The 12032-nt window shown below is 41.5% G+C and overlaps 1 protein-coding gene across 35 annotated transcripts in view; it reads left to right on the forward strand.

The window, feature by feature from the left end:
* ADGRL2 (adhesion G protein-coupled receptor L2) overlaps positions 1-12032 on the forward strand; it is a 684472-nt gene that overhangs the window by 488211 nt on the left and 184229 nt on the right. For 3 of the 35 annotated variants that reach the window (XM_021925029.2, XM_003892109.4, XM_009211640.3), the window contains exon 1: positions 1164-1279. The exons of 23 other annotated variants lie outside the window; for them this stretch is intronic. The gene's annotated coding sequence lies outside the window, so the exon portion shown is untranslated. Of the gene's footprint in view, positions 1-1142; positions 1280-1700; positions 1839-2146; positions 2435-2924; positions 3006-12032 lie in introns of those variants that run through there. 9 more of the 35 variants (XM_021924808.2, XM_031654137.1, XM_031654002.1 and 6 more) reach the window with 7 other exon arrangements.

A 12032-nucleotide genomic window follows, 5' to 3' on the forward strand; every position in this document is an offset into this window, starting at 1 on the left:
CCAGACTAGTTTATATCCTGCATGGTTAATATTTGAATTATGTAAGAAATTCCAGATGGAAGTGTGTATGTAGTTTAAAGCACCAATGCTCTAAGTTGCTCCTCTATCTTTTGAAATAGTGAGAATGTTAAAACATCAGTACATCAGGTAGAAGAAATTAGATTATCAAAGGCTCTTTTTTAATCTGAGAATTACAATGAACCCACCAAAAGAACATGTTCTAGTTATTTGGACACATGTACATTTAACCTATGATTTCCTACAAGTCAAGAACAAACTTGACCAGTAGTTGGATTGGACTTACTTAGTACTACACCTATCTGGCTTTTTGACAAAATACGCATAGGTATTTAGGATCTTCGTGTCTTTTGAACAATCTGCTGTTGACATATTAATAACATTGTTTGGAATGATTCCTGAAGTGTGATGCCTGCAACATTCCTGCAGCACCAAAGAGTACATATTGTTTCTGAAAGCAACGCAGCTCAAGTTTTATACTAGTTTCTAGGTTTTAAATATTGGAGAAGCATTTTTTTTCTTGAAAACCAAGGTAAATATGCTTCTTTAATTGATAGCTGCATTCATTAGTAGAATCAGTGATTTACAAATACATTTGAAAACATAGCTGCTTCCATCTCAGAAATTTTGTAATTAAAAAAAAGAAATCCATGTTTGAATTTTCTGGCATGCACAGGACACTTAACTGACTTTTAAACGTTTTTCCAGCGTGATTCGCACTGTCCTGCTCTGTTCCTTTCAGTTTAGGTCCATCGTTGGCTCTGCCTGGCTGTTTGCTCACATTGCCAACGGAGAGGGGCAAGGAAGTGTGTTCAGAGGACAAGAGCAAAAGCAGTTTCAATGTAAGGAAATGAGGGAAACAGACCTAACAGCACTGTGACTATACTTGAGAGTAAAGAGCCTTGTAGTCTCCTTTCCTTCCTTTGCTTATCCTGGTGAGTTTAATCAAAAACAAACAAAACGCTCTTGTGAAATATAGTCAATAAAGTCAAAGTTTCGCTGGCTCTACGTAACTACAAAGAAAAAAATCATCGCAATTTAAAAAAATGTAACTTTCATTAACGAGTGCGCCGGAAATCTCAGGTATCAAAGACGCATTAACCCTGGAGCGTCCCCCGCGCGCCGCAGCCGGACGGAGGCAGCCGCGGCGAACAGACGTTCTTTCTCCTCCAAGCAGTTACACAAAAGGAGGGCTGCGGAAACTAAAAGTTTCGGGGCCTTCGGCTCGGTGCGTGGAGAAAAGAGAAAACCTGGAGACGGGGTGGGTAAAAGACACATCCCGGGCGCCTCTCCGAAGTCCAGGCCGGGAGCAAGCTCCTGGGCCTAGAGGGGAGGGGGCCCCGAGCCGCCGGCCACCCCCCTGCGCCCAGCCTCTGAGCGCCGCGCTGCGCGGCACTCTCCCAAATACTCTTCACCCCGCTCCAGAAATAAAATAAATGTTTTTAAAGTACATGTGTGTGCACAGGATGGAGAGCGCGCGCCGGCGGAGCGCGCGGAGGAGCCAGCGCGCAGTGAGTGGAGTTTTGGAGTGGGCTGGGGGTAGCGGTTGAATGGGTGTGTTGATGGGGGGAGCTGGAGGTAGAGCCTGGGGACCTGGGGGTAGGGGGAGCGAGAGCCGACGGGGAGGGAAGAAAAGGGGAGGGGCGCGAGCTGGCGCAGGCCGCCTCCGGGGCGCGTTCCACGGCCGTGCGCGCGCGTCCCTCGCCGCCGCCGCCGCCGCCCGGACAGCCCTGCGGCCGCCCCGCCGGCGGAGCCGGGGCCGGCCTGGTCCTCGGGCGGCTGCTCGGCCACCGCCACCGCTGTCCCAACGGCTCGAACCCGTAAGTATACCCTTTCGCTCCCCCTCCCCGCCGCTCGGGCGCACGGCAGCTGCAGCTGCTCAAATGGAGTGGAAAATGGCCATTGGGCGGCAATGAGTTATAGATTATCTGCTCCACGTTTTGTACTTAGCTGCCTGTAATCTTTTGAGTTTGCCCGAGCCCCTTGCTGGAAAAATCAGGAGGGAGAGATTTGTCCTTTGCCGCTGTACACGTTAGTATGTTTATATGATTAGCCCAACTGGCGGGGAGGGCGGATTTGGGGGGAGGAGGAGGAGGAGGAGGCTGGAGGTGACTCCAGTTCAGACCTCGCGGAGAGTCTGTGTCAGGACTTCGCATTCCCCGGTCTCTCCCTCTCTCCCTCTCGCTCCCTCTCGCTGCGTCTCACTCTCTCTCCGCTCACACACACGCAGAGGTGCTGGAGCGAAATCGGGAGCTTACCAGAGAATTCCTTGGGATTGTTGGGGGCATCTCCACTCAGTTGCTGTGCGTGGCGTGGCTCTTCCCGGCTCCTCCTTGCTTCCCCGAGTCCGAGTCTGCGCCGCCAGCCTTGCTTGGGGCAGTGGCCACCGCTCAGCCCCGGCCGGGAGATCCGAAATGTGAGGAGGGGTCGCCGCCGCCTCCCGCCCCAGGCCGCAGGGTCGGCGCGAGGGATGCCAGTCCGGCCGGGCGTTGTGGGGGCTGAGGGGCTTCGCCTGACAAACTGAGTTGGCTCGCGCCGCCGGCGCTCGCCCGCCCGGCGCTTCGAAGGGACTCCCAAGTCTGCGCACCTCTGTCAGGCTTTTGCCTCCACCACCCCTTTCGCTCTGATTCCCGTTTTTTTTCTCTAAGGGAGCGTGCGGTCTGGGGGTGTAGTGCGTGTGTGTGAAAGACCTCTCGAAGAGCGGCGTATGGGAAACTGCGGGAAAATGTTGACTTAACCCCAGGAGCCGCCCGGCGCTGGCTGCTCGGCTGGAGGCGGCGGCGGCCGAGCAGGAGGACGCGCCGAGCCGCGGCGCAGTGTCCGGCCGGGGAGCCGCAGCGTTGCCTCCCGCGCGGATTCGGCGGCCGACGACCCGCTCGCGGCCGGCCTCGGCCCTCTCCGGCCGGGGTCGCCGCTGCCCTCCGAGCCTGTTTCCGCGCGGCCCCCGGGCCAGACGGCCCTCCGCCGGGGCGCGCTCGCAGACGGAGGTAAGAGCCGCAGGAGCGAACAATGTGCCTCTGTGCCTGGCTTCGGAGACCTGTTTGCTTTGCGCCTCCGGTCCGGGGGTGGATGCTGGAGGCAGAGGGAGCCGCGGGTTAGTGGGACTCGGCTGTTTGTTTATGTTCGTCCGGGCCAGGGGGAGACCCGCGCTTGCTCGGCCGCTCGCTCCTTGCCCCCCAACCTCCTCTCGGAAATCGATCCGCCGAACTCTCAGTCCGGTCCAGCCGGCTTCTCCTTTTCTCGTGGAGCTCCTGTAACGCTCTTCAGGCATCAGTCTAGTTGTTGGGGGCGCTGGCAAGGGGGGTTAGGATGAGGCTCCGGTAGCCATGCATTTTTAAATTTCCTAAAAGCCTGGGGTCGGAAGGTTCCGCCGCCCGTCCTTTCACTGGTGGGCTGGGGAGGAGGACTGTGAAGCGCGCCCTCGACCGGGCTTATTTGCTCCGGGTGCTGGGGCCCGGGGCCAAACCACTGCCCCGCTCGCCTGCGCTCTGAGCGGCTGGAGCGAGTTCGGGGGAAGTGGACGGTGGGGGAGGGTTTGGACGAGTTTTTACGGGTTGCTGTTTCTTCTCTTCGGTGGTTAGGTGGTGTGGGGAGGCGAGGATGACAGCAAAGCGCAGCCAGATGTGGTCGGGCCGCCGCCGGGGCTTTCTACGATTGGGAGCGGCTGGGCTGCTGCTGCCAGGGCGGCCTCGTGGGGCGGGAGGGTGCAGGGGCCAGGGGCCCGGTGGGCCACGGGGAGGGCAGAGAGCCTCCCGGACCCGCAGTGAGAGGGCAGCAGCGGGCCGCGTTGGGCCTGCAGGAGAAGTTACGGGGTGTATGCTGCTGGAGTGGCTGTGGGGCAGGGAGCCTCGGGAGCCTGGTTTGTAGGATGGGGGTGCCATTGGGGAGTGGCGGCTAGAGAAAGGCGTGGGAGGAGCGCGAGGGAAGGGGAGACCCGCTGGCTGTCCGAGCGTGGGCTCCTTGATTGGCTGGGGCGACTCTCAGGCAGAGGGGGCGAGGGCGAGCCAAACCATGGAAGCGCCCCAGCAGTGTGGAGGCGCGCCTGCGAGACTTCTGCGCTTGGGACCCGTAAAGTTTGTTCCTTTCGCCAAACTGCGGGGTTGGGGTGAGGGGAAATCGCTGGAAGCTTTACTTAATGCTAAAGTGTTGCTGAGTGGAGGCTTCTCCCGCCCCCCCCCCCCCCCCTGAAATCCTCTGTTCACTCTGCTCTCAAAGTATAGTTGGAGGGACAAGTCCTGCGGTATCTATCATAGCCTTTCTCTTTTTAGGGACTCCTCCCCCTCATCTTTTTTCCCTCTCCCCGCCCCCCATTCCCTTCTTCCTGATACAAACTGTTGTCTCAGATTCAGACCAAGGAAATGTTTTCCTCCTGTTTCTTGAAAGGTGTCAGGCTGCTTCTCCCAAGCAGCCTGGGAGCGTCTGAGCCGCAGCTACCAACCATATGGTTCCCGTTACAAAGGCCAGGTTCTAAGGCGCTCTCTTCCCCACCCCGCCCTCAATTCTGTGATTTTATTCTGTATTCTCTCAGTACGTGCGCTTCTCTTCCCCTTTCCAGAGGCACAGATTTAACGGATATGGTTGATTCATTCATTTCCCTGTCACTATGTCTGGAACGGATCCCACCGAGTTTGCTCTTTGCTCAACGAAGTTGCACAACTAAGAAAGTCACATCCTTTGGTAAATAATTACCTGTTGGGATGTCTCTTGCTAAGTTAGGTTTGATCTTGGGCAGACCTTAGAAGATAGGCAATGTGCATCCATAGCAGAAAAATAGAATAGTTTTGGTACTCATCTGTGGCAACATTCCAACTTGTGATGGGACTGTTTTGACCTAAGTAAGGGTACTTTGTAACTTTACATTTTGTATCTTTGTAATGCTTGAGAAACCCTTTAAAAGAAAATTTACTTCTGTCCAGGTGTGTTATGGGACTTTTTGTTGTCTCTCCCTCCACCCTTCCGTAAATTTATGCATAATAGAAAGAATACTACAGAACAAATGTTCTGTTGTTTAGTTTCTTCAGACATTCCGATTCTCTCCTTTTGTTGTTTGCCTCTAAAAGAGGTGCCATTTCACATCATTCTGCACAAATTGTTTGAATTAATGCAAGTGTGAATTCTTACCGTTTGAAGGGGACTATTAGCATATCAAAGGTTTCTTAGCTTTAGCTCAATTGAGAAAACTTCAGCCTGTCTTCCTTTTGCTTCCAAACGGAGGCCCAAAGGGCAATGAGAATTGTAAAGGGTGAAAATAGGGAGGTGGATTCAGGCTGTGTTTCTGAACTTTTACTGTTTTGTAATTATGTGAGCCAAAAACATTGTCTATTGCTGTGGAGCCCTTGCAAATGGCAAGACAATTATTTTCTATTGAAAAATGGTTTGTTCCTAGAAAAAGAGTGACCTTTTGTTTTATGATAGTCACTGTTGCCTGTCTTTTGGGGTCCCTTCAGTGTAAGAGAGTGAGAAAGCCTTTCCTTCTAACTTAATACTTTTTCAGAAACTACACTGTTTTATTAGTAAAATGAAAAGGGCATTTAATTAGTTTTTAATTACTCTCTAAAACAATAGAAATTTTGTCATTAAAAGACTCATTTGTACACGTAGGAAACCGCTTTTTTTATGTGCTAAATTAATAGGGAAAAAGTCAGTGGAAGATGTTGAAAATTAAAACCTCAAATGAACTTGACACAACTTCTGTTGCAAATAGAAGCTTGGAAAAGTTTTTTTTAAGTGAAGATTCAATTTTTTTTGTGAATTCTACTTAAATAGAGATAATTCTGTTTAAATATTGTTTTGTTTCAAAATTTTTGTGTCTTGTCAAACAGTAAACTCTAGTATTCAGTTGGTTTATTTTAAAAACTGTAGTTTATTTGTTTTTGCATTTTTATGTTTACAGAGAGATATGTTCTTTGAATTTCTTTTAACAACTCAATATCCATGAACGAAAAAAACAAGAACAAGTGCTTGGGTCATTTTGGTTAGTTATCAAGTGCAGATGGGCCAAGGGGGAACTTTTATCTTCAATTTCTTGGGAAGAAGTAGTTTTATTTATTTGACTTACGAATTTACAAAACTTAGTTCTAAGATGGAAATGAATTTCAGGGGAGGTTTTTTGGGAGATATAAGCTCATACTTTTTATAGTTTTACCTTAGTTGGTTGGTTACTTTTGAATATGAATTGATAACCTTTCATTTACTAATGTTCAAACTTCTTGCTTTTATTTTAACAGTGAAAATGAATTCCAATATAACAATTTCAGAGGGGAAAAACTATCATTAATTGCCTAGCATTTTTAGCTTCAGTGTAATAGGATGATACTTTTTTTATGGATTACAATTTTTTTTTCTTTTTTTTTTTTTTTTGCCATTGAGATTGTATATCATTATATCATTACCCTGAAATTATTTTATGGTAGTTTATCTGATCCCTTCACTTGTCTAGGAAGTACTTTAGTGGTTTAAAAAAAAAAAAAAAAAAGCCACATTGATGTAATTGCTATTATTGCACTTAAGTTGCTGTTAACTAGTCTGCTTTGAATGCAGAGTGTTATAAAGAAAACATTATCCTTTAGAGCTATTAGTGATAATCTAAAAATTGTCTTGAAAACATTGCTCTTCATTTTATATGAGGGTGATCTTGAATTCACTAAATCTCTAAAGGTGCAAAATGTAGTGAAAAGAAGATTTTTCAACATTTAGATGACAAAATTGGACTACTTAGGGAAAAATTAATGTGTTGTAGGAGCACTTCAGCTGCCATTTTCAATCACTGGGTTACTATGTGTTGGCAACAGAAAACGAATATAGAAATGGAGATAGCTCTGAGAGCAGGTAGTTGGGGAAATCAGAATATTGAATCATGTGGGGTAGAACAAACCAATTACTTCAAGTTTTGACTTGAGAATTTCCAATAAGTATAATTTTCCAGGCTTTTGCCTCTCCGCTTTATTAATGGACTAACATCAAAGCAGGCAACAAAACTTCCAAATGTTATAAAAACCAATGTAAATATACAGATCTCACATGCAGTAATACAAGTCTCAATTTAAGACAAACAGTTGGGGTTTTTATTGCTGTAATTTTCACAATCAGCAGAAACATTAACACCAGGCTTCTGGGTGTTTCCTTTTTTGAAATGAGCTGGAAGAGAGCTTTAAAACTAAGGTTTACTTAGGGTTAATCTTTATTTGATCATCATTGAAGCTTTCTGTGTTTCATTAAATTTAAAATAGCGTTTTAGTATCTTAATATAAGAATATGTGAATTGAGATTGAGATGTCATGAAGGTCAAGAGGTAACTAGAAATCTACAAACCATAGTAATAAAATGTTATTGCTTTATTTTCTATCAAAATATTTATTTGACCTCACTTTTGTGAATAAATAATTCAAATAACACTCAGTTTATTGACAGGTGTAGGTGGAAGGAAGAGAGCATTACAATGTATTCTAAGATGTAGGTTAAACATACTTGTACCTACCTAAGAGAAATCTGTTTTCATTTTAATGAGAATCCATACCACTTGCCCAATGCTGACATTTAAGAACATAGATGAGGGTTACTTAGATTAGGAATGGAAGATAGCTTTGGAAATGGAGGAATTTAGTTTCACATAAGATGCTATTTTTACAAAACTTTCTTCAAAGACTAGCTCTTTTGCCTCTTACTGTTTCACCGTATCTGATTTTGAGTCTTGAAGGGAGAGATGCACATTTGACGTCTGTCTGCTTTTGTGCGGAAAAGATTTATGTAAAAAATAAGTGCAATTATTTTCAAGGTAATATATTTTGCAAATAAAATGCATCATTACAAAAAATGGTTCCTCAAGATTATTTGCAAAAATGCCTAGCTAAAAATGATGCAAATTGATAGATTTCGATAAAGTATTAAAAATAGCAAGTTTAGCTACTAGACCTGAAAAGGAGTTGAAGTTCTGTGAATGTGTTGGTCATATCAGTTCCTATGGGTTAAATATTAGTTAATGTAACCTAAATGGATAACTTTTGTTGCTATTTTTTAACGAAGATTGAAACATTTCTATTTCCAAGGTAGATTAAAATCATAGGCTAGTTTTCTTCTGTCTTACATAAGACTAATTATTCTATAGCCCCACCCAAATATTCATCTCTTCAAATAATCCTTGATTGAAGGTTGAAAGGTTGAAAAGTATTTAATCACTCAGATTATTGTAATTAGGCTTGATGCTATCACAAAAATAAATTGAGACTATTCTCTAAAATCTTTTTGCTACTTGAGATGCTCTCAAAGATTGGCCAGGTAGTGATTATTTTTTTAATGCTTTAAGAAAAAGCTTAAGGAAATAGTTTCTTTAACACAGAGATGAATAGTTAATTACTGGAATTAGGGAATTATAATCCTTGACCTAGTGTGAGAACTTCTAAAGGAGTAACAAGGGTCTGTCAACTCTAAATTTTACTCAGGACTTTAATCTGGTATTTTGAGTTTAGTATATAGGTTTTGTTAAGCATGTTAAGTATGGAAATTTTCTTAATGTTTTGATTGTTTCGATGTAAGCATTTTTTTTTTTTCTTTTGTGAGTCACAGTGTCATGAGAAAAGGGAGATCCTAATAAAAAATATTACAATTTTTTTTCCTGAGATCATATATCTGCTGCACTAAGTAGGCAATAATTTATAGATATTTTTTGAAATATTCTCATCCAACACTTTTTTAAAAGCTTATTTTATTTTTTTAATAAAAAACCTCCTATAGTTGACAAATAAACATTATCTAAAAGAAAAAAAATGTAGATTGAGTAAAGGAACCAAGCGCTTAATACCTGCAAGTAAAGTGCAGCTTATAGCAATGTACTATTGATTGCTTCAGAAGCAGAAAGCAAGTTTAAATACGATTTGTTTCACTACAACGAAAATGCAGTTTTATGAAGTAATATAGTTTGTTTTCACAGATGATTTTATGCATTGTCTGGTAGTAAGTAAAATCCCATCACACTTACATAAATTTGTTCAATTACTAGAATGACTGAAAGTAAAAAAATCAACTTAGGTTGAAAAACAACAGAAATTAGATTACCTTGGTTTATAGGAACTTGCCAGTAGTATCTGCATTGCTTGATAGTATCAAAAGTTACCATGTTCACAGTGTAAGGATATTGGCACCTGTTTTAATGTGCATACATTTGTTTTCTTGGTGACTTGTTAGATGAAGAGTTTTTTCTTTTTGCTTTTCATTTTTATTTTGTTTTTATGAAAGCTATTGCATGACATACGGGAAACTATTTCCACTGGCATATTCTCATTTATTTTAGAGGTTTGTTTTTAAGTAGTTGCTTTTCCATATTCTTTGGATTTATAATCAGTTGATATTTTAGATTAGTGAAATATCAGGTATAATGTTAAGAATCAAAGAAACCTACTCCATTATAAGATATAAATAGGTTATCGGCAATGAAAATACATTTTGGCAATTCTTATTACTGACTCTAGAATTACATTGAATTCTAAATACCAAATTCCTGTAGCAATAAAGTAGCATGGGATTCATCGTAGCAGATAGCTGGGCACCTGTTTTATTACCACCTTGATTAATTCTGGCACCCTGATTTACCGAAGTGCAGGAACAAGCACAACCGCTACTCAAAGCCACCCGGCTGTTTTTAGGTCATGAAGTCAACTTCCTGGAATTTCTAGGGAAAATAGTTGAAAGGGGAGGACAAATGTCACTTTAAATAGAGACGTTTAAATCAGATTTCTGCCTGAGGGTAAAATTTAGGTCTATTTTAGCCCGGATGTAATGTCTCCCTCTACAGAGCACAGCATTAATCACGACCTGACAAGAAAACGTATGCTGAGCAAAACGGGGCCCCTGTTGGTTTTGTCATTGATTTTTTCCAATCTGTGAGGAGTACATTATAATCATTAAAATTCAAACACAGGGATTACACCTTAATCTTTGAATTTCAATGTTGAAATTAGTTATCTTAAAAGAAGCCTGTTTAAGACTGAAAAGTCTTTGGAGGACTTTTTTTTGGGTAGATTTAATACTTTAATAAAAACAGAAATATATGGTTAAAAATTGGGTAGGTTAAGCAGATGTTAACTTCCTGAAATATGTGACCAAGTCTTAATGCTGTTTTAAAACGTGTTAAGTAATATTTCCATTTAAAAAAAAATCTGATAGAAAAAAAGAAATGGAGGTAAAAATGAAGTATTAGTTCTTGGCTATGAGAGATGGGAAAAGTTGAAAAGATGGTTAACTTTAGACTTAGCACCAATTCAAACACATGTTAATTTGTTAGAACAAAACCAGATACAATCCTGTCTTTTTTTCTGGATGAATAACAAAAATCTTCAGCCATCATACTAGCGAAGAAGAATGCACCACAAGATTCCTAATAAAAATGGACTTAATTTTGCTATTTTCAATTATTAAGTAATACTCATTAACCCGTTTCTTAGCCACACATGTGTACATACATAGACACACAATTTATATTCTGTTCCTCTGTATATATCAATACTTGTTAGCTATTGGCTAAAAATTAGGAAGTTTAAAATGTAAAATACGTATGATTAAGGTATCTCTTTTAAAACTGATTTTGAAAATGGTATGACATAAGTATCTGTTTTGCTGTCAGATATATTTCCTGCATGTGGACTGAGAAATGCTTCTACTATCCATACTTTGCCTCCTTTTGTAGGTATTTTTACGTCAGTCCACACCTCAAACTAGTTATTGCTCTGGATTTAGATGACAGAATAATCTAACCTCAATTACTGTCAAAAATGGCACTTGACTGCTGGGGGTGGGTTAGGTGACCTTGTTTTGACTAATGCTTTCTCTTGAAGATGATAGTAAATGGTGTCTATTTATAGAGCGAACAATAGAGAATTCTGTTTTCTCCATGAAGTAAGTTCTAATTCTAATCATTTATTCTTAATGTTATAAGTACTATGACAGTAGTTCTCCATATAATGGGCAAACCATTACAAGATTTTAGATAAAATTTTTAGTTGATACAGTATTTCTGTTTTATGCAGACCACATTTACTTAATCAGTTTTCAACTTCAATTTACATAAAAAATCATGTTGAAAATGAATTTCCCTGTGTCTTTACTTTGCAGCAAAGTATTTCTATGTGGAATTATTATTTGTTTATTAAACTGGTACCATCCATATGGAAATTTTATTCCTCTGCATTAAAAGCCTACCATTTTATAGTGTTTGCTACTGTGGTTATTGATTAGAAATTACAGAACACATTTGTTATGTACTATTTTCTCCACTCATCTTTTGTTCTTAATGTCAGGATACTTATGGTGTATTTTAGTTCTTATAATTCCTGACTTTCCTATGGTTAAAATCTAAGACATTTTGGGAAACATTAATTTTGATAATATTGTATGCTTATGTGTTTTTGTCCTAGTAATTGTGCATATGTTTTTAGTTTGATGAAGGCTTGATGTGTTAAATGACAGAAGATATACTGAAGATATCATGTACTGAAAAATATTAATATATCTTTCCATTATTAAAGAGATGAGCATAATTCTAAAACACTTCACTTTGCCTCATATGCATCAACAAATAAAAATTACACTAAAATTATAATGTCCTAGACACGTTCACTTTTACTAAGGACCTTTAACTTTTTTGCGCTTTTCAGAGTTATGTCTGTCACAAAGAAGATAATGTTTGAATACTAGGTGCTTCCTCTTGATAGTTCAATAGATGAATAATAGGAGTGTTCTCCCACTTTGCTTTTTCTGCTGCAAGTGCTATGATACCCATAGCTTGCACGGAAATGACTTTTCATATTGTTACAGGTTTTAAACTAGATCTACAACATGAATATCTTAAAAATATACATGAAACAAAATTTGATTACTTTTTCTTAAGCAGAAAACCCCACAAAAAACACTGCTGATTTGCTGTTGCTGTTCCTCTTACCTCATTTGTTTCATTGGGAAAAGATGTAACTGATACCTCAGTATGATATTTCTGTATGTTTTAGCATATCTTACAATTTTCATTT

The sequence above is a fragment of the Papio anubis genome, chromosome 1, assembly GCF_008728515.1.
Source record: "Papio anubis isolate 15944 chromosome 1, Panubis1.0, whole genome shotgun sequence".
Classification (NCBI taxonomy): Eukaryota; Metazoa; Chordata; class Mammalia; order Primates; family Cercopithecidae; genus Papio; species Papio anubis.